At 46.8% G+C, this 20,646-nt stretch overlaps 1 pseudogene; it reads left to right on the forward strand.

Annotated features, from left to right (window-relative positions):
* Positions 1-14,061: 14,061 nt before the first annotated feature.
* On the forward strand, positions 14,062-15,821 carry LOC111543251 (annotated as a pseudogene).
* The last annotated feature ends 4,825 nt before the right edge of the window (positions 15,822-20,646 follow it).

Below are 20,646 nucleotides of genomic sequence, written 5' to 3' on the forward strand. Positions count from 1 at the left end.
TCACCCAGGCTGAAGTGCAATGACATGATCTCGGCTCACAACAACCTCCTCCGCCTCCCAGGTTCAAGCGATTCTCCTGCCTCAGCCCCATGAGTAGCTTGGGTTACAGGTGTGTGCCACCACGCCCAGCTAATTTTTGTATTTTTAGTAGAGACAGGGTTTCACCATACTGGTCAGGCTGGTTTCGAACTCCTGACCTCGTTATCCATCCACCTTGGCCTCCCAAAGTGCTGGGATTACAGGTATGAGCCACCGTGCCCAGCTGTGAAGAGCTGTCTTACCTATAAAAAGTTTTCTAAATTCTTGTTCATTATTTTAATATGAACTTCAGCTTTTCTACAAATTGCCTTACATTTTCTTCTTGGCCTACACCACAGCAAGTACATTTTCTTCTGGCTGGAGTGCCCAGGCTGGAGTGCAATGGCGCAATCTCAGCTCACTGCAACCTCCACCTCCCAGGTTCAAGCGATTCTCCTGCCTCAGCCTCCCTGGTAACTGAGATTACAGGCATGTGCCACCACACCTGGCTAATTTTATACTTTTAGTAGAGACAGGGTTTCTCCATGCTGGTCAGGCTCGTCTCAAACTCCCGACTTCAGGTAATCCACCTGCCTTGGACTCCCAAAGTACTGGAATTACAGGCATAAGCCACCGTGCCCTGCCAATTCCTGTTTATTTGTTAATTGTTGTTGTTGTTTTTTTTTTTGGAGACCAAATCTTGCTGTGTTACTCAGGCTGAAGTGCAGTGATGCGATCTCTGCTCACTGCAACCTCTGCCTCCCGGATTAAAGTGATTCTCCTGCCTCAGCCTCCCTCATAGGCGTGTGCCACCACACCCAGCTAATTTTTGTGTTTTTAGTAGAGGTAGGGTTTCACCACATAGCCTAGGTTGGTCTCGAATTCCTGGGCTCAAGTGAGCCACCGGCCTCGGCCTCCCAAAGTGCTGGGATTACAGGTGTAAACCACTGCGCCTGGCCTGTTTTTGGTTTTGTTTTCTGGGAGGGTGTCTAGCTCTGTCACCCAGGCTGGAGTGCAGTAGCACACTGCAACCTCCACCACCCAGGTTCAAATGATTCTCCTGCCTCAGCCTCCCAAGTAGCTGGGATTACAGGCACCCACCACCATGCCCAGCTAATTTTTGTGTTTTTAGTAGAGATAGGGTTTCACTCTGTTGGCCAGGATGGTCTCAAACTCCTGACCTCATGATCCGCCCACCTCGGCCTCCCGAAGTGCTGGGATTACAAGCATGAGCCACTGCACCTGGCCAACACCTGGCCTGTTATTTTCCTTTCAAGTGAAGGTTATCCTCAGCAACTGACTTGGTGTGTTTTGTTTTGTTTTGTTTTGTTTTGTTTTGTTTTGTTTGAGACAGAGTCTCACTCTGTCGCCAGCCTGGAATGCAGTGTCGCAATCTTGGCTCACTGCAGCCTCCACCTCCTGGGTTCAAGCGATTCTCCTGCCTCAGCCTCCCAAGTAGTTAGGACTACAGGCACGTATCACTACGCCCAGCTAATTTTTGTATTTTTAGTAAAGATGGGGTTTCACCATGTTGGCCAGGATGGTCTCGATCTCTTGACCTCATGATCTGCCTGCCTCAGCCTCCCAAAGTGCTGGGATTACAGGTGTGAGCCACCGCGCCCAGCCTCTGTTCTTTCTTAGAAAGAAATCCTCCGTGGACTAAAGGGCAAATGCCAGTAAGGCAGTGATAGGGATGGCATCCCAGGACACTCACTCTAAATTCTGGATCAAAGCGGGCTGCTCAAGCAGCAAAGGCCCTGCTCTAAGTTGTGCAGGCATAGATTTTCTGGAGCAGTGGTTCTCAAAATTTGTTCCAGAAACTGGCAAGGTTAAAACTATTTTTATAATAATACTATGACATTATCTGACTTTTCCGTTACCATTCACTCAGGATCATACAGTGGAGTGTTTCCAGAAAACTCCATTGCCCTGAAGGCTAAGAGAATGTATATTTCTATGTTCTTGTGTCTTAAATTGTCTCGAACTCCTGGGCTCAGGTTTTTTGTTTGTTTGGTTGGTTGGTTTGGTTTTTTGGAGACAAAGTCTTGCTCTATCACCGAGGCTGAAATGCAGTGGAGTGCTCTTGGCTCACAGCAGCCCCAACTCCCTGGGCTCAAGCAGTGCTCCCACCTCAGACTCCTGAGTAGCTAAGACCAAAAGTGTGCACCACTAGACCTGACTAATTTTTTTTCTTAAAGACGAGGTTTTGCCATGTTGCCCAGGCTGGTCTGGAACTCCTGGTCTCAAGCGATCCTCCCACCTTGGCATCCCAAAGCGCTGAGATTTCGGGCGTGAGGCACCACACGTGGCCTAAACTTTTCTCTTTTAAAATATAAAATGGCTGGCTGGGCACAGTGGCTCACACCTGCAATCCCAGCACTCTGGGAGACCAAGGTGGGCAGATCACTTGAGGTCAGGAGTTCGAGACCAGCCTGGTCAACACAGTGAAACCCTGTCTCTACTAAAGTACAAAAAGTATGCCAGGCACAGTGGCTCATGCCTGTAATCCCAGCACTTTGGGAGGCCAAGGTGGGCAGATAGCCTGAGGTTGGGAGTTCAAGACCAGCCTGACCAACATGGTGAAACACCATCTGTACTAAAAACACAACATTAGCCAGGTATGGTGGCTCATGCCTGTAATCCCAGCTACTTGGGAGGCTGAGGCAGGAGAATCGCTTGAACCTGTGAGGTGGAGGTTGCGGTGAGCTGAGATCACACCATTGCACTCCAGCATGGACAACAAGAGCGAAACTCCATCTCAAAAAATAAAATAAAATAAAATACAAAAAGTAGGCAGACATGTTGGCATGCGCCTCTAGTCCCAGCTACTGGGGAGGCTGAGGCAAGAGAATCTCTTGAACCCATGAGGCGAAGGTTGCAGTGAGCCAAGATCATGCCACTGCACTCCAGCCTGGGCAACAGAGTGAGACTCCATCTCAAAAAAATAAAATATAATATAATGTAATATAATACAATAAATATAGATGGCAGTTTTTTGTTTTTTGTTTTTTGTTTTGGACATAGGGCCTCATTCTCTTCCCCAGGCCGGAGTGCAGAAGTGCCATCACAGCTCCTCTGTGATCCTGAGCTACAGCGATCCTCCAGCCTCAGCCTCCCAAGCAGCTGGGACTACAGGCACACAACAGCACACGGCTAATTTTTTATTTTTTGTAGAGACAGAGTCTCACTATGTTGCCCAGGCTGGTCATAAACCACTGTGCTCAAGTGATCTTCCTGCCTTGGCCTCCCAAAGTGCTGGGATTATAGGTGCAAGCCACCATCGCTGGCCTAAATTTTTCTCAGTTTTAAAATATAACAAATATTGATGGATATACCCATGAAGACAATTTTCAACATTAAGAAGGTTTGAGACCAGAACGTTTGAGAACTGTAAGTTGGAGGGAACATTATCATCATAAAGATTAAATTTTTCCTGACTCTCGATCCTGAGATGCTCCTTTGACTCTAAGGCCCTCCTTGAGGCTCCCTCTCCTTCCTTGGGGCATTTGACCCAGAAAATGGGGTCAAAAACTGCCACTGCAAACATCTTCAGTGCCAGTGGCCAAGGTCTGGGGAGACCCATGGGGTCAAAGGTGAAAGGGCAGGGGAGGAGAGGGACCAGGAGGTAGACCAGGAGGAATAGGAAGAGGAAGAGGGCTGGCTGTGCACCTCCATCCCGTATATCTGCTGAAGGCATGTTTCTGCAGGGTATTAGCCCTGCCTAACTCTCTCAGTGCCCCAGGCGTCCCCTGCCCTCGCCACCCCCCACCTTGCCCTGGTTCCTTCTGCAGTCCTTCTCCCCTCTCAGCATCCCAAGGACTCTTCTGCTTCCCCACAACCCTGGAGCACACCACTCCTGGATTCTGTGTGCCCAAACCTCCATCAAGGACAATAAAGACAGCCTTACCTGGCAAAAATTAAGCTGTTGGTTGGTGGTGGTGGTGGCTCATGCCTGTAATCCTAGTACATTGGGAGGCCAAGGCAGGAGGATTACTTGAGGCCAGGAATTCAAGACTAATCTGGTCAATATAGTAGACCCTGTCTCTATTATAAATATTTTTAAAAATTAAGCTGTTACTAGTTTTTTTTTTTTTCTTTTCTTTTCTTTTTTTTTTTGAGACGAAGTCTCACTTTGTTGCCAGGCTAGAGGGGGCAGTGGCACCATCTCAGCTCCCAGCAGCCTCCGCCTCACGGGTTCAAGCAATTCTCCTGCTTTAGCCTCCCAAGTAGCTGGGATTACAGGCACATGCCACCACGTCCAGCTAATTTTTGTAGTTTTTAGTAGAGACAAGGTTTCACCATGTTGGCCAGGATGGTCTCAATCTCTTGACCTCGTGATCTGCCCGCCTCAGCCTCCTAAAGTGCTGGGATTACAGGCAGGAGCCACCATGCCCGGCAGCTGTTACTAGTTTTTCAAGGAGATCACATGTGAATTAGATCCTGAGTTATCATATGTTTGGAAATATTTTTTTTCCAAATGCTGTTGCTATTGAGGCTCCAGAGGTCAGCCTGCCTCCCCACCCACCCCATCCCTTAGAGGTAACACAGTGTTGTTATCTGGATGAAGCTGATTTTTTTTGAGACGGAGTCTTGCTCTGTGGCCCAGGCTGGAGTGCAGTGGCCGGATCTCAGCTCACTGCAAGCTCCGCCTCCCGGGTTTACGCCATTCTCCTGCCTCAGCCTCTGGAGTAGCTGGGACTACAGGCGCCCGCCACCTCACCTGGCTAGTTTTTTGTATTTTTAGTAGAGACGGGGTGTCACCATGTTAGCCAGGATGGTCTCGATCTCCTGACCTCGTGATCCGCCCATCTTGGCCTCCCAAAGTGCTGGGATTACAGGCTTGAGCCACCGCGCCCGGCCGAAGCTGATTTTTTACGTAGAACTGGAGAGGGGCCAGATGTGATGTCTCACACCTGTAATCCCAATAATTTGGGAGGCCAAGATGGGAGGATTGCTTGAGCCCAGGAGTTTGAGACCAGCCTGGGTAGCATAGCAAGACCTTAGTTCAAAAAGAAAAATTAGAGAGGATTTCACATTGGTGAGTCACTTAGCTGCCAGGTGTCCCCCACCCCAACAAGTCAAGTGAATTTGACTAGCTGTGGATTCCATATAGAAAGCAGAAAATCTGGGACAGAAATGGTGACTCACGTCTGTTATCCCAGCACTTTGGGAGGCCAAGGCAGGTGGATCACTTGAGGCCAGAAGTTCCAGACCAGCCTAGCCAACATGACGAAACCCTGTGTCTACTAAAATACAGAAAAATAGCCGGGCTTGGTTGTACACACCTATAATCCCAGCTACTAGGAAGGCTGAGGCAGGAGAATCGCTTGAATCCAGGAGGCGGAGGTTGCAATGAGCCAAGATCACACCACTGCACTCCAACCTGGGTGACAGAGTGAGACTCCCTCTCAAAAAAATAAAAAAGGAAGCAGAAAATATTGTTATTCTTTGTTCTAGCTTCTCCTTATTTAATAACAGTTAACAGCAACATAAGATAACTGTGAGACTAAAGATGCACACTCTTGATAATCCTTGTTTCTCGTTAACTCGGTAAATGAAAATGTGCCTCATACCTCCCATGTGCCCTGAATTGTGCGGGGTTGTGTACAAGGTAGATGTGATTTTGCTTGAGCGAAGTGCCTCAGTGATGCCATTGAAGGGGTAAAGCCCCCACTACTGACAAAACCATTTCAGTCGACCTAATTTCATTAGCTCTACTTCAGACAAGAGGATTAATTGGTTACCCAGCAGCTGTATTGTTTAGTCTGTTTCATCCCTTATTATTTTCATATTAGTAACCCTTTGTCAGCAGCATTTTTTTCTATAAGGATGTCTCTTAAAAGTCACATTTATGTTTGCTGATTGATTTTTTCCTTTGTAGACCTAGACCTAGGTTTTCTGTTTTGTTTTGTTTTGTTTTTTTAAACAGAGTCTCGCCCTGTCACCCAGGCTGGAGTGCAATGGCATGATCTCAGCTCACTGCAACCTCCACCTCTGGGGTTCAAGCGATTCTCCTGCCTCAGCCTCCTGGTAACACCCCATGGTTCTCCCCAGACCTCGGCTACTGGCACTGGAGATGTTTGCGGCAGCAGTTTTTGACCTCATTTTCTGGGTCAAATGCCCCAAGGAAGGAGAGGGAGCCTCAAGGAGGGCCTTAGAGTCAAAGGCCCCTGGGTTCAAGCGATTCTTAGATCGCCCCACTGCCCTCCAACCTGTGCAATTGAGCGAGACTCCGTCTCAAAAAAAAAAAAACAATTCCCCACCTCACCAAACTAAAAAGAGTCTCAGGAATCAGTGAACAATACCAAAGGGCTGATATTCATGACATCAGAGTTCCAGAAGGAAAGGAGAAAAAGTGCAGTACAAAAAAAAATTTGAAGAAACAATGGCTAAAATTTCTCTAAATGTTGGCAAAAGACAATAACTGACATTCACAAGGGCCAGCAGAACCTAAAGAGGAAAAACCCAGAAAGTCTCTCTGAGCTGACTCCGTTTGATAATAAAATAAATAAATGAATAAAAAAGAAAGACCCAAATGAATCCAAATTGAGATAGATTGCACTCAAACTTTGAAAATATAGACAAAGAAAACCTTGAAAATAGCCAGGGAAAGACAGTGTATTGCCCACTGCATTCCAGCATTCTGGGGGCCGAGGCAGGCGGATGATGAGGTCAGGAGCTCAAGACCAACCTGACTAACATGGTGAAACCCCGTCTCTACTAAAAATACAAAAATTAGCTGGGCATGGTGGCACATACCTGTAGTCCCAGCTACTCGGGAGGCTGAGGAAGGAAAATCACTTGAACCCGGGAGGTGGAGGTTGCGGTGAGCCGAGATCCCTCCACTGCATAACAGCCTGGGTGACAGAGCAAGACTCCGTCTCTGAAATAAATAAATAAAAACATTTTATTATTGTTTTTGAAACATTAGAAAAAAAAGAAAAAAATGTATTTGTGTGTGTGTATGTGTGTGTGTGTAACAACATTTTAAAAGTGCTGAACAGGCCGGGCATGGTGGCTCACATCGATAATCCCAGCACTTTGGGAGACCAAGACAGGTGAACCCCTTGAGACCAGGAGTTCAAAATCGGCCTGGGAAACATAGTTAGACCCTGTCTCTATTATTTTTAAAAAGTTAAAAAAAAAAAAAACTTTAAAAAGTGCTGAATAAAAAAAGGTGTCACCAAAAGACAAAACAAAAAAAAAAAAAATAGAGGTGTCACCTCAAAATTCAATGAAAATATTCTTCAGGAATAAAGATGAAATAAAGACATGCATAGATACAAGGAAACTAAGAGAATTTGTTGCAAACAAAACTCCTCTGAATAAATTGCCAAGGAAGTTCAGATATAAGAGAAATTATATCAGAAGAAAGCTAGGAACATAAGAAATGAATGAAGAACAATAAAAAGGGTAGATACCCGAGTAAATAGTATGTACCAGGGTAAATAGAATATTATTTTCCTCTTGAGTTTTTGGTTTTGTTTTTTGTTTTTTGAGGTGGAGTCTCGCACTGTTGCCCAGGCTGGAGGGCAGTGTCACAATCTCGGCTCACTGCAACCTCCGCCTCCCTGGTTCAAGCGATTCTGCTGCCTCAGCCTCCTGAGTAGCTGGGACTACAGGCACGCACCACCACCCTAGCTAATTTTTGTATTTTTAGTAGGGACGGGTTTTCACCATGTGGGCAGGATGCTCCCCATCTTCTGACCTCGTCATCTACTCCCCTCGGCCTCCCAAAGTGCTGGGATTACAGGTGTGAGCCACTGCACCTGGTCTGAGTTTGTTAAAAATATATTTCACAGTTGAAAACAAAAATTAAGGCAGCTGGATCACGAGGTGAGGAGTTTGAGACCAGCCCGGCCAACATAGTGAAACCCTGTTTCTACTAAAAATACAAAAATTAGCCAGGCATGGTGGCACGAGTCTGTAGTCCCAGCTACTTGGGAGGCTAAGGCAGAATCACTTGAACCTGGGAGGCAGAGGTTGTGGTGAGCCGAGATCGGCCCACTGCATTCCAGCCTGGACAACAGAGCGAGACTCCATCTCAAAAAAAAGAAAACAAAAATTATACTACTGGCTGGATACAGTGGCTCATGCCTGTAATCCAAGCACTTTGGAAGGCTGAGGCGGGCAAATCATTTGGAGTCAGGAGTTCGAGACTAGCCAGGCCAACATAGTGAATCCCCATCTCTACTAAAAATACAAAAATTTGCTGGACATGGTGGCGCCTGTAATCCCAGCTACTCCGGAGGCTGAGGCAGGAGAATCGCTTGAACCCAGGAGGTGGAGGTTGCAGTGAGCCAAAATTGTACCACTGCACTAGAGCCTGGACAACAGAGCAAGACTCCATCTCAAAGATAAATAAATAAAAATTTGGCCGGGCCCAGTGGCTCATGCCTGTAATCCCAGCACTTTGGGAGGCCAAGGCGGGCAGATCACCTGAGGTCAAGAGATCGAGGCCATCCTGGTCAACATGGTGAAACCCCGTCTCTACTAAAAATACAAAAATTAGCTGGGTGTGGTGGCGTGAGCCTATAGTCCCAGCTACTTGGGAGACTGAGGCAGGAGAATCACTTGAACCCGGGAGGCAGAAGTTTCAGTGAGCCGAGATCATACTACTGCACTCCAGCCTGGCGACAGAGCGAGACTCCATCTCAAAAATAAATAAATAAATAAGTAAAAATTACTCATGAGATAGCTTTTACTCTGCTATTTATTCATTTTTATTTATTTTAGAGATGGAGGTCTTGCTATGTTGCCCAGGGCAGTCTCGAACTCCTATCAATCCTTCCTCCTTGGTCTCCCAGAGCGCTGGGATTACAGTTTTGAGCCACATTCCTTCCAGCTTACTGTGCTATTTAAAGGTTTCCAATGCTACCATATCCTGCTATCAAAAGCTCTAACTTAAAAAAAAAATCTACCTTGCATAACAGTATACTTACATCTATCTATCTATCTATCTATCTATCTATCTATCTATCTATCTATCTAAAACTATGAGTAAAACCAAATGGGTAACCACGTTTAATGCTACTTTACTGGATAATGTCATTTGATGCTGAAAAGTTTTAAACCTGGTGTTCAGGAGAGAAGCCTTAGTATAAACACACGATTGTGTCCGGTGATTTGTCATTTTACAAATCCCACACTAGATGGCAGATTTTAAACAGGACTTTCTGGGTCACAAATTAGGAAAAAATGGCTAGGCACTGTGGCTCACACCTGTGATCCCAGCACTTTGGGAGGTGCAAGGGGGCAGATCACCTGAGGATAGGAGTTCAAGACCAGCTTGGCTAACATGGTGAAACCCCGTTTCTACTAAAAATACAAAAATTAGCTGGGCAAATACAAAAAAAAATCCCAGCTACTCAGGAGGCTGAGGCACAAGAATTGCTTGAACCCAGGAGGCAGAGGTTTCAGGGAGCATAGATTGAACCACTGCACTCCAGTTTAGGTGACGGAGTGAGATTCTGTCTCAACATAGTAATAACTAGGAAAAAATATATATATATATGTGTGTGCGTGTATATATATATATATATATGCAAAGGAAAAAATCCAGGTGTGGAGGCTCATGGCTGTAATCCCAGCACTTTGGGAGGCTGAGGTGGGAGAACAAATTGAGCCCAGGGTTTTGAGACCAGCCAGGGCAACATGGGGAAACCCCATTTCTACAAAAAATATAAAAAATAGCTGGACGGCTGGGTGTGGTAGCTCATGCCTGTAATCCCAGCACTTTGGTGGATCACCTGAGGTCAGGGGTTCAAGACGAACCTGGCCATCATGGTGAAACCCCATGTCTCAAAAAAAAAAAAAAAAAAAATTATTCGGGCTTGGTGGCGTGTGACTGTAGTCCCAGCTACCCAGGAGGCTGAGGCAGGAGAATTGCTTGAACCAAGATCGTGCCACTGCACTTCAGCCTGGGTGACAGAGCAAGACTCCATTTCAAAATAAGTAAATAAATAAATTAGCTGGGCGTGGTGGTGCCCACCTGTGGTCCCAGCTACTCCAGGGTGCTGAGGCAGGAGGATCACCTGAGCCTTGGGAGGTCAAGCTCCAGCGAACTGTGATCTCACCTTTGCCTTCCAGCTTGGGGGACAGAGTGAAGACCTGTCACCCAGGCTGGAGTGCAGTGGCACAGTTTCTGCTAACTGCAACCTTTGCCTCCCAGGTTCAAGCGATTCTCCTGCCTCAGCCTCCCAAGTAGCTGGGATTACAAGCATGTGCCACCATGCCCAGCTAATTTTGTATTTTTAGTAGAGACGGGGTTTCTCCATGTTGGTCAGGCCAGTCTTGAACTTCTGACCTCAGGTGATCCATCCGCCTTGGCCTCCCAAAGAGCTGGGATTACAGGCGTGAGCCGCTGGGCCCGGCCAGCATCTGTTTTTCACTTTAGTTTAGTTTTTGAGATGGAGTTTTGGTCTTGTTGCCCAGGCTGGAGTGCAATGGCATGATCTTCCTCACTGCAGCCTCTGCCTCCCCGGTTCAAGCGATTCCCATGCCTCAGCCTCCCGAGTAGCTGGAATTACAGGTGCCTGCCACCATACCTGGCGAATTGTTGGTATTTTTAGTAGAGATGGGGTTTTGCCATGTTGGCCAGGCTCCGAACTCCTGAACTCAGGTGATCTGCCTGCCTTGGCCTCCCAAAGTGCTGGGATTACAAACCAGCATCTGTTACTTTATGACTTTTTAATAGTCATTCTGACTGGTGTGAGTTGGTATCTCATTGTGGTTTGCATTTCTTTAATGATTAGTGATGTTGAACATTTTTTCTTGTTGGCCAAGTGTATGTCTTCTTTTGAAAATTATCTGTTCGTGTCCTTAGCTCACCCTTTTTTTTTTTTTTTTTTTGAGATGAAGTCTCACTCTTGTCCCCCAGGTTGGAGTGCAATGGCATGATCTAGGCTCACTGCAACCTTCATCTCTCGGGTTCAAGCGATTCTCCTGCCTCAGCCTCCCAAGTAACTGGGATTACAGGCGCCTGCCACCATGCCCAGCTAATTTTTGTATTTTTTTTTTTTTTTTTCAGTAGAGATGGGGTTTCACCATGTTGGACAGGCTGGTCTTGAACTCCTGACCTCAGGTGATCCATCTGCCTCAGCCTCCCAAAGTGCTGGGATTACAGGTGTGAGCCACCGCACCCGACCGTCCTTTGCTCACTTTTTAATGGGATTGTTTGTTTTCTGGCTTGTTAATTTGTTTAAGTTCCTTATTGATTCTCGACATTAGACCTTGGATGGATGCATAGTTTACAAATATTTTCTCCCAGTCTGTAGGTTGTCTTTTTATTCTGTTGATAGTTTCTTTTTTTCTTTTTTTTTTTGAGACAGAGTCTCGCTCTGTCACCCAGGCTGGGGTGCAGTGGCATGATGTCCGCTCACTGCAAGCTCTGCCCCACCGAGTTCATGCCATTCTCCTGCCTCAGCCTCCCCAGCTCCCCAGTAGCTGGGATTACAGGCGCCCACCACCACAACCGGCTAATGTTTTTGTATTTTTAGTAGAGATGGGGTTTCACCATGTTTGTGAGGATGGTCTCGATCTCCTGACCTCAGGTGATCTGCCCGCCTCAGCCTCCCAAAGTGCTAGGATTATAGGCGTGAGCCACTGCGCCTGGCCAATAGTTTCTTTTCTTTTTTTTTTTTTTTTGAGACGGAGTCTCGCTCTGTCGCCCAGGCTGGAGTGCAGTGGCCGGATCTCAGCTCACTGCAAGCTCCGCCTCCCGGGTTTATGCCATTCTCCTGCCTCAGCCTCCGGAGCAGCTGGGACTATAGGCGCCCGCCACCTCGCCCGGCTAGTTTTATGTATTTTTTAGTAGAGACGGGGTTTCACTGTGTTAGCCAGGATGGTCTCGATCTCCTGACCTCATGATCCGCCCGTCTCGGCCTCCCAAAGTGCTGGGATTACAGGCTTGAGCCACCGCGCCCAGCCGCCAATAGTTTCTTTTACTGTGCAGAAGCTCTTTAATTAGGTCCCATTTGTCAATTTTCTGTTTTCATTTAATTATATTTATTTATTTTTAAAAAATAGAGACAGGATCTCGCTATGCTGCCCAGGCTGGTCCAGTGGAACTGAAACACTTTTTTTTTTTTTGAGACAGAATCTCACTTTGTCGCCCAGGCTGGAGTGTAGTGGTGTAATGTTGGCTCACTGCAACCTCTGCCTCCCAGGTTCAAGCAATACTTGTGCCTCAGCCTCCCAAGTAGCTAGGACTACAGGTGTGTGCCCCCATGCACGGCTAATGATGGGGTTTGGCCATGGTGGTCTGGTGGGTCTCGAACTCCTGGTCTCAAGTGATCCCCCAGCCTAGGCCTCTGAAGCTCTGGGATTACAGGCATGAGCCACTGCTCCTGGTGCATACTGATTTTGTACACTGATTTTGTATCCTGAAACTTTGCTGAAGTTCTTTATCAGATCTAGGAGCTTTGGGACAGAGCCTTCAGGGTTTTTTAGTTATAGAATCATATTGTCTACAACAGAGATAGTCTGACTTCCTAATTGAGGTTCCCAAACCTCAATTCTTGACTTCTGTGCACCCACAGGCTTAACACCACATGGAAGCTGCCAAGTCTTAGAGCTTCCACTCTCTGAAGGAACAGCCTGAGCTGTACCTTGGCCCCTTTTAGTCATGGCTGAAGTGTCCGGGATGCAGGGCAACAAGTCCCTAGGCTACACACAGCACAGGAACCCTGGGCCCAGCACAGAAACACCTTTTCCTCTTAGGCCTCTGGACCTGTGATGGGAGGGGCTGCCATGAAGACTTCTCACATTCCCTGAAGACATTTTCCCCATCATCTTGGGGATTAACATTCAGCTCCTCATTAGTTATGCAAATTTCTGCATCCAGGTTGAGTTTCTCCTCAGAAAATGGGATTTTCTTTTCTATTGCATTGTTAGGTTGCAATTTTCCAATCTTTCATGCTCTGCTTCCTTTATAAACCTGAATGCCGTTAACAGCATCCAAGTCACCACTTGAATGCTCTGATGCTTAGAAATTTCTTTCACCAGATACCCTAAGTCATCTCTGTCAAATTCAAAGTTCCACAAATCTCTAGAGCAGGGGTAAAATGCTGCCAGTCTTTTTGCTAAAACATAACAAGAGTCACCTTTGCTCCAATTCCCAGCAAATTCCTCGTTTCCATCTGAGACCACCTTAGCCTGGACTTTATTGTCCATAATACTATCACCATTTTGGCCAAAGCCATTCAACAAGTCTCTAGGGGGTGCCAAACTTTCCCACATTTTCCTGTTTTCTTCTGAGCCCTTCAAACTGTTCCAATGTCTGTCTGTTACCCAGTTCCAAAGTTGCTTCCACATTTTTGGGTATCTACAGCAGTGCCCCACTCTACCAGTACCAGTTTAATGTATGAGTCCATTTTCATGCTGCTGATAAAGACATACCTGAGACTGGGGAGAAAAAGAGTTTTAATGAACTTACAGTTCCACATGGCTAACGAGGCCTCGCAGTCTTGGCAGAAGGCAAGGAGGAGCAAGTCACATCTCACGTGGATGGTGGCATGCAAAAAAGAGAGAGCTTGTGCAGGGAAACTCTGGTTTTTAAAACCATCAGATCTCATGAGACTCATTCACTATCAGGACAGTGCAGGAAAGCCCTGATCCATAATTCAATCACCTCCCAACGGGTTCCTCCCATGACATGTGGGAATTATGGGAGTTACAATTCAAGATGAGATTTGGGTGGGGACACAGCCAAAGCATATCACTGCTGTCAAACAAAGCTGAGAGATTTAATTGGTAAAGAAACAACAAGCCCTTTTTAGATTCAGGCAGTTTATTACTGACAGAAATAGCAAGATTGGCAAAGGTGCCAGCACCCTGTGACCATTTTCCCACCAGACAACACCAAAACGAAAGAGACCAGGTGATAATGCAACATGGGTGATGGGAGCTCTGTTTCTGCAGAGCCAGTTTCACACTAAGCAGTTTGATGGGTTGCTGGGGGTGGGGTAGGGACAGGTATAGCCTCTTTGCCTAATTGTGCCCTAGCATTGCCCAGTCATTGCATAGGCTGCTGGAGCCACGAAGATGTGAACTTTGGAGCATCTCTTTGACCACCCATGAGAAACTGTTACAATAGCTGCAATGCAGAAATACCCAAACCCTATGAACTTGAGTGTGGTTGGAGTTGATGTGTTAGACAGACTTATAGACCCCTCTGAAAAGTTGCGCAGCCACAGACTTAGCACAAATTGGGAACTACCTTCCATTGCGAAGTCTCTCATTCGTGCAAGAAACAACACATTTGTGTAAGAACATTTGGTAGTTGATCCTGTAGAGAAAACAATGGAACAGGAATCTACCAATATTTCATTTACAAACATATTTTAAGTAGGTGAGAGGTTTATATACAAGTCACATCCACAGGATCCAGAAAAAATCCTATTTTGACTCAGGAAGCCATAATCACTGTGAAAGGAGTCAGTCTCAGCAATTACTTTGCAGGACTGATGGCAAGTATGTTATCTCCAAATGCTAATAAAGGGCAAGAAACAGAGGAATGCAGGCCAGGCGTGGTGGCTCATGCCTGTAATCCCAGCATCTTGGGAGACTGAGGCAGGTGGATCACCTGAAATCAGAAGTTCAAGACCAGCTTGACCAACATGGTGAAACCTCGTCTCTGCTAAAAAGACAAAAATCTGCCAGGCGTGGCGGAACATGCCTGTAATCCCAGCTACTCAGGAAGCTGAGGCAGGAGAATCACTTGAACCCAGGAGGCGGAGGTTGCAGTGAGCCAAGATCATGCCATTGCACTCCAGCCTGGGCAACAGAGTAAGACTCCATCTCAAAAAAAAAAAAAAAAAAAAAAAAGAAGGCCAGGTGCAGTGGCTCACACCTGTAATCCCAGCACTTTGGGAGGCTAAGACAGGTGGATCACCTGAGGTCAGGATTTTGAGACCAGCCTGGCCAACATGGAGAAACCCCGTGTCTACGAAAAATACAAAAAATTAGCTGGGCATGGTGGCAGGGGCCTATAGTCCCAGCGACTCAGGAGGCTGAGGCAGGAGAATGCCGTGAACCCAGGAGGCAGAGCTTGCAGTGAGCCTAGATCACACCACTGCACTCCAGCCTGGGCGACAGAGTGAGACTCCATCTCAAAAAAAAAAAAGAAGAAGAAGAAGAAGAAGCAGAAGCAGAAGCAGAGGAAGGACTGGGTAATATATAAATTAAATTCTGAGACTGGTCGGGCTGGCCGGGCACAGTGGCTCACACCTGTAATCCCATCAGTTTGGGAGGCTGAGGCGGGTGGATCACCTGAGGTTAGGAGTTTGAGACCAGCCTGTCTAACATGGAGAAACCCCATCTCTACTAACAATATAAAATCAACTGGGCATGGTGGCACAAGCCTGTAATCTCAACTATTTGGTAGGCTGAGGCAGGAGAATCGCTTGAACCTGGGAGGCGAAGGTTGTAGTGAGCCTAGATCGTGCATTGCACTCCAGCCTGGGCGACAAGAGCAAAACTCCATCTCAAAAAAAAAAAAAAAAAATTCTGAGACTGAAGAATTGATGGCCTTAGCAAGAGGAAGCATAAGGACTCTAATGGCAGCAGCAGCATGTGTGGAGAAATGATAACGAAAGTTGCTCAGCAGTTTGAGGATTTCATGCTAAACGGTTTTATAGTAGTTTTATACCTTCAAGTATAGGAAAGAGGGGCATTTCAGTATAGAAACTCTTCCATCTCAACATAGCCTCTGAGGAAGACAGGGAGATGGGAGAAATGGCCTCGCAGTAGCTCCTCACAAGCCTCTCACTGTCTCATATTCTGGGAGCATCATGAGGCACTTTACCAACACTTAGCTCAACTGAGGTTAAGTCCTTTCTATGTGGTCTATATGGATACATGCAAGGTCATTAGGACACCTCACAGAGCAGTTTCCCTACTACTGCACTTCCTAACCTTTTTTTAAAAAATTAATTTATTTTTTTCTTTGAGATGGAGTCTTGCTGTGTCACCCAGGCTGGAACGTAGTGACATGATCTCGGCTCACTGCAACCTCCACCTCCCGGGTGCAAGTGATTCTCCTGCCTTAGCCTCCAGAGTAGCTGAGATTACAGGCATGCGCCACCACACCTTGCTAATTTTTGTATTTTTAGTGGAGGTGGGGTTTCACCATGTCGGCCAGGCTGGTTTTGAACTCCTGACCTCAGGCCAACCTCAGCCTCCCTAAGTGCTGGGATTACAGATATGAGCCACTGTGCCCAGCGTGATCTTTTTTTTTTTTTTGAGATGGAGTGTCAGTCTGTTGCCCAGGCTGGAGTGCAGTGGCATGATCTCAGGTCACTGCAAACTCTGCCTCCTAGGTTCACGCCATTCTTCTTCCTCAACCTCCCAAGTAGCTGGGACTACAGGCGCCCGCCACCACGCCCAGCTAATTTTTTTGTATTTTTAGTAGAGATGGGGTTTCACCATGTTACCCAGGATGGTCTCGATCTCCTGACCTCGTGATCTGCCCGCCTCAGCCTGCCAAAGTGCTGGGATTACAGGCGTGAGCCTCCGCGCCCGGCAGTGACCTTTTTTTTACAGCCAGTTAAGAACTCTTTTCAAAATACAGTCCACCCCATCAGATGCTTTAATTAAACAATTTTTTTTTTTTTTTGGAGACAGGGTCTTGCTCTATTGCCCAGGCTGGAGTGCAGTGGTGCAATCTGGGCCCCCCGCAACCTCTGCCTCCCAAGTTCAAGGGCCAAGATTCTTGTGCCTCAGCCTTCCAAGTATCTGGGATTACAGGCACACGCCACCACTACTGGCTACTTTTTGTATTTTTAGTAGAGACGGGTTTTCACCGTGTTAGCCAGGCTGGTCTTAAACTCCTGCCCTCAAATGATCCACCTGCCTCAGCCTCCCAAAGTGCTGGTTTTATAGGCATGAGCCACCCCGCCCAGCCTTATACAATTTTCTTAAATTTGTTCTAGGCAACATAGATCCAACAGTTAAATTGGGAGCAATCGCTAATTGAGAATTCTCAGATGAAGATTCCCTGCTGGTCAAGCTGAAGGTGGCTATAGCAGTCTGCAGACAAGAGCTGAGAGAGATCAATGGTCCCTCCCTGGCTTTTGTCTTCCCCAGCGGCCAAGGTTGCTGCTGTCCTGCCACAGCCATGCTTGGCATGAGCAGCACCCCTGACAATTATGTCATCCTTTACCAGTCCTCCCCATGTCTCGCTCACACCATATGCCCAAATTTGTTCCCAGGTGGCTCAGCAGTTTCTTCCTAACATAACTGGAGCCACCCTAAAACATCTCCCACTGCCTGACATGTGGGCCACACTAGGAACACTTTAGAGTTGTCATCTCATATTCATGATCCTTATCATCATTATCTATAACTGCCCAAATCCAGAAAACTTAGCTGGACAGCAAAATAAACTCTATGTTAGAGTCTCCCATTCCCTGGCTCTTCTTTGCTGCTCACAAATTCCAGTGGCCCAGTTTCCCACGGGAGAGCTGGAAGAGCAGAGGATTGAGGAGGTTTAATTACATAGCTGATTTGCCAAGACTGGCCAGGTCCGGTGGCCTAACTTTGAGTCCCTGCATTCCCTTTGTTACTCAACTATGTAGTTAGCAGTTCAGGCACATGTGGTAGGTCCCCTTGGCCTCATGTCCTAGAACTGCTAGAGCTAATTTGTGGGCCCAGTCTTGACTTGTAGATGGATTGCCATGCCCTGTGCAATGGTGTATCCAGGTGGCTATGATCCTTACCTAGGAAGGTCAGGTCAAATCAGCTCATTGATTCCATTGATGTTTATTCTCTCTTTTTTTTTTTTTTTGAGACGGAGTCTGGCTCTGTCTCCCGGGCTGGAGTGCAGTGGCCGGATCTCAGCTCACTGCAAGCTCCGCCTCCTGGGTTTACGCCATTCTCCTGCCTCAGCCTCCCGAGTAGCTGGGACTACAGGCGCCCGCCACCTCTCCCGGCTAGTTTTTTGTATTTTTTAGTAGAGACGGGGTTTCACCGGGTTAGCCAGGATGGTCTCGATCTCCTGACCTCGTGATCCGCCCGTCTCAGCCTCCCAAAGTGCTGGGATTATAGCCTTGAGCCACCACGCCCGGCCGATGTTTATTCTCAAAGGAATTTTTTCCACAGGCATCACATGGGTCATGAATGGAAGACACGGGTCGTGTGTAATTTGTTGCCATAATGTTTGTCCCCACAAAGCTTGAGACTTGATCATCCAGTTTTTCCGCAACCAGCCACCAGACTATAATGTCCACTCATTGGTTAATGTCATCAGTCAGTGAAAATAAAACAAGGTACATTTTGGAAGCCACTTTTAGAGCAAGCACCATAACTCACAATCTGCCCAGTGAGCAAGAGTTCCTTTTTCTGTGTATAGTTTTAAGCAGTTTTCTTTGAAGCTGCACAGCTGTAGTAGCCAAGTGCACCTCTGTATTTAGGACCCCAAGACCGCTCCCAGGTTTGATTATCCACTGAAAGGACTGACAATACTCGGCATACAGGCATACTCACAACTAAGATTCATTACAATGAAACGATACAAAACACAGTCTGCAAAGGGAAAAGGCATATGGGCAAAGTATGGGGAATAATGTCCGCAAGATTGCAAGAGTCTTCTCCAGTGGAGTCACATAGGACAAGCTTAAGTCTCCCATCAACAATTTGCGGCCTTTTACTGTGGGCCCTCTCACTCTAGGTTCTCAGTCTAGTCCAAATAAGGCAGTTCAGTCCTTGGTTTCAGAGGCACTACCTGGGACAGTCAGTCCCAAACAGTTTTATTTACCTATGACATCAGCTTCATGAGTATGGACAGCATCTGTAGGCATTCTGCAGGAAAGTGCAGGTGGCAGGTTACTCACCCCCTCCTAGGCAGTGTGGTCAGGTTGAGCATAGGCTCAATAGTTAGTTTGAATTCCAAGCATTCACAGCAGCTTGAAAAGGCAGCACAATGGAGTTTTCTTTCAGGAAGGGGGAAGGCTTTGTTCTGAAAAACAAAGACCATTAACACCCTTCCCCTTCCCATCTCCCCAGGTGCCCATATTTTGTTTTTTCCCCTCATTGTTACAAAATCAGTTGCATCCCTTTCAACAATCAAGACATTTAAAAAATCATCTCCTACTCTTTTTTTTTTTTTTTTTTTTTTTTGTGACAGAGTTTTGCTCTTGTCCAGGCTGCAGTGCAGTGGCACCATCTCGGCCCACCGCAACCTCCGCCTCCTAGGTTCAAGTGATTCTCCTGCCTCAGCCTTCCAGAGTAGCTGGAATTACAGCCATCCACCACCACACCCAGCTAATTCTGTATTTTTAGTAGAAATGGGGTTTCTCTGTGTTGGTCAGGCTGGTCTCAAACTCCTGACCTCAGGTGATCCGCCCACCTCGGCCTACCAAAGTGCTGGGATTACAGGCATAAGCCACTGCGCCTGGCCATTAAAATCATCTCCTACTCTTATCCAGACTTTTCATCTGAAAGGGTTGTATGCAACAGCCACAAAAGCATTTTCACAGAAAACCATTTTAATACAGTTTAACCAGAAAGACACATCATGTTCAGAATTATTCAGGAAAAAATTCTTAAATGTTTAAACATTTAAAAAATAGGGGCCGGGCTCAGTGGCTCATGCCTGTAATCCCAGCACTTGGGGAGGCTGAGGTGGGTGGATCACCTGAGGTCGGGGGTTTGAGACCAGCCAACATGGAGAAACCCCATCTCTACTAAAAATACAAAATTAGCCGGGCGTGGTGGCGCATGCCTGTAATCCCAGCTACCTGGGAGGTTGAGGCAGGGAATCATTTGAACCCGGGAGGTGGAGGTTGCAGCGAGCCGAGATCGCGCCATTGCACTCCAGCCTGGGCAATAAGAACGAAACTCTCTCTCAGAAAAAAAAAAAAAAAAAAATGGGTTTACATAACTTTCCACTCCTTTTTCATCCTGATCACTTATCCAGGCAGCAGCCTTGAAAAGATCAATCTCTTTCTGGGGACAGCTGCATTTAATCACTAAATTAAGGTGCCTTACTAAGTCGTGTGTGTCAGAGGCATTTGAACCAGACCAACTCCATCTGGAATAGGGGCTGGTAAAACAAGGCTGAGACCTACCGGGCTGCATTCTCAGACAGTTAACGCATTCTAAGTCACAGGATAACATAGGAGGTCAGCACAAGATATAGGTCATAAAGACCTTGCTGGTAAAACAGGCTGCAGTAAAGACGCCGGCTAAAACCCACCAAAACCAAGATGGCAATGAACGTGACCTCTGATCGTCCTCACTGCTACACTCTCACCAGTGCCATGACAGTTTACAAATGCCATGGCAACATCAGGAAGTTACCCTATATGGTCTAAAAAGGGGAAGCATAATCCACTCCTTGTTTAGCATATCATGAAGAAACAACATAAAAATGGGCAACCAGCAGCCCTTGGGGCTGTTTATGGAGTAGCCATGCCATTCTTTTATTCCTTTACTTTCTTTTTTTTTTTTTGAGACGGAGTCTGGCTCTGTCACCGGGGCTGGAGTGCAGTGGCCGGATCTCAGCTCACTGCAAGCTCCGCCTCCCGGGTTTACGCCATTCTCCTGCCTCAGCCTCCCGAGTAGCTGGGACTACAGGCGCCTGCCACCTCGCCCGGCTAGATTTTTGTATTTTTTAGTAGAGACGGGGTT

This window comes from Piliocolobus tephrosceles, chromosome 14 (genome assembly GCF_002776525.5).
Source record: "Piliocolobus tephrosceles isolate RC106 chromosome 14, ASM277652v3, whole genome shotgun sequence".
Lineage (NCBI taxonomy): Eukaryota > Metazoa > Chordata > Mammalia > Primates > Cercopithecidae > Piliocolobus > Piliocolobus tephrosceles.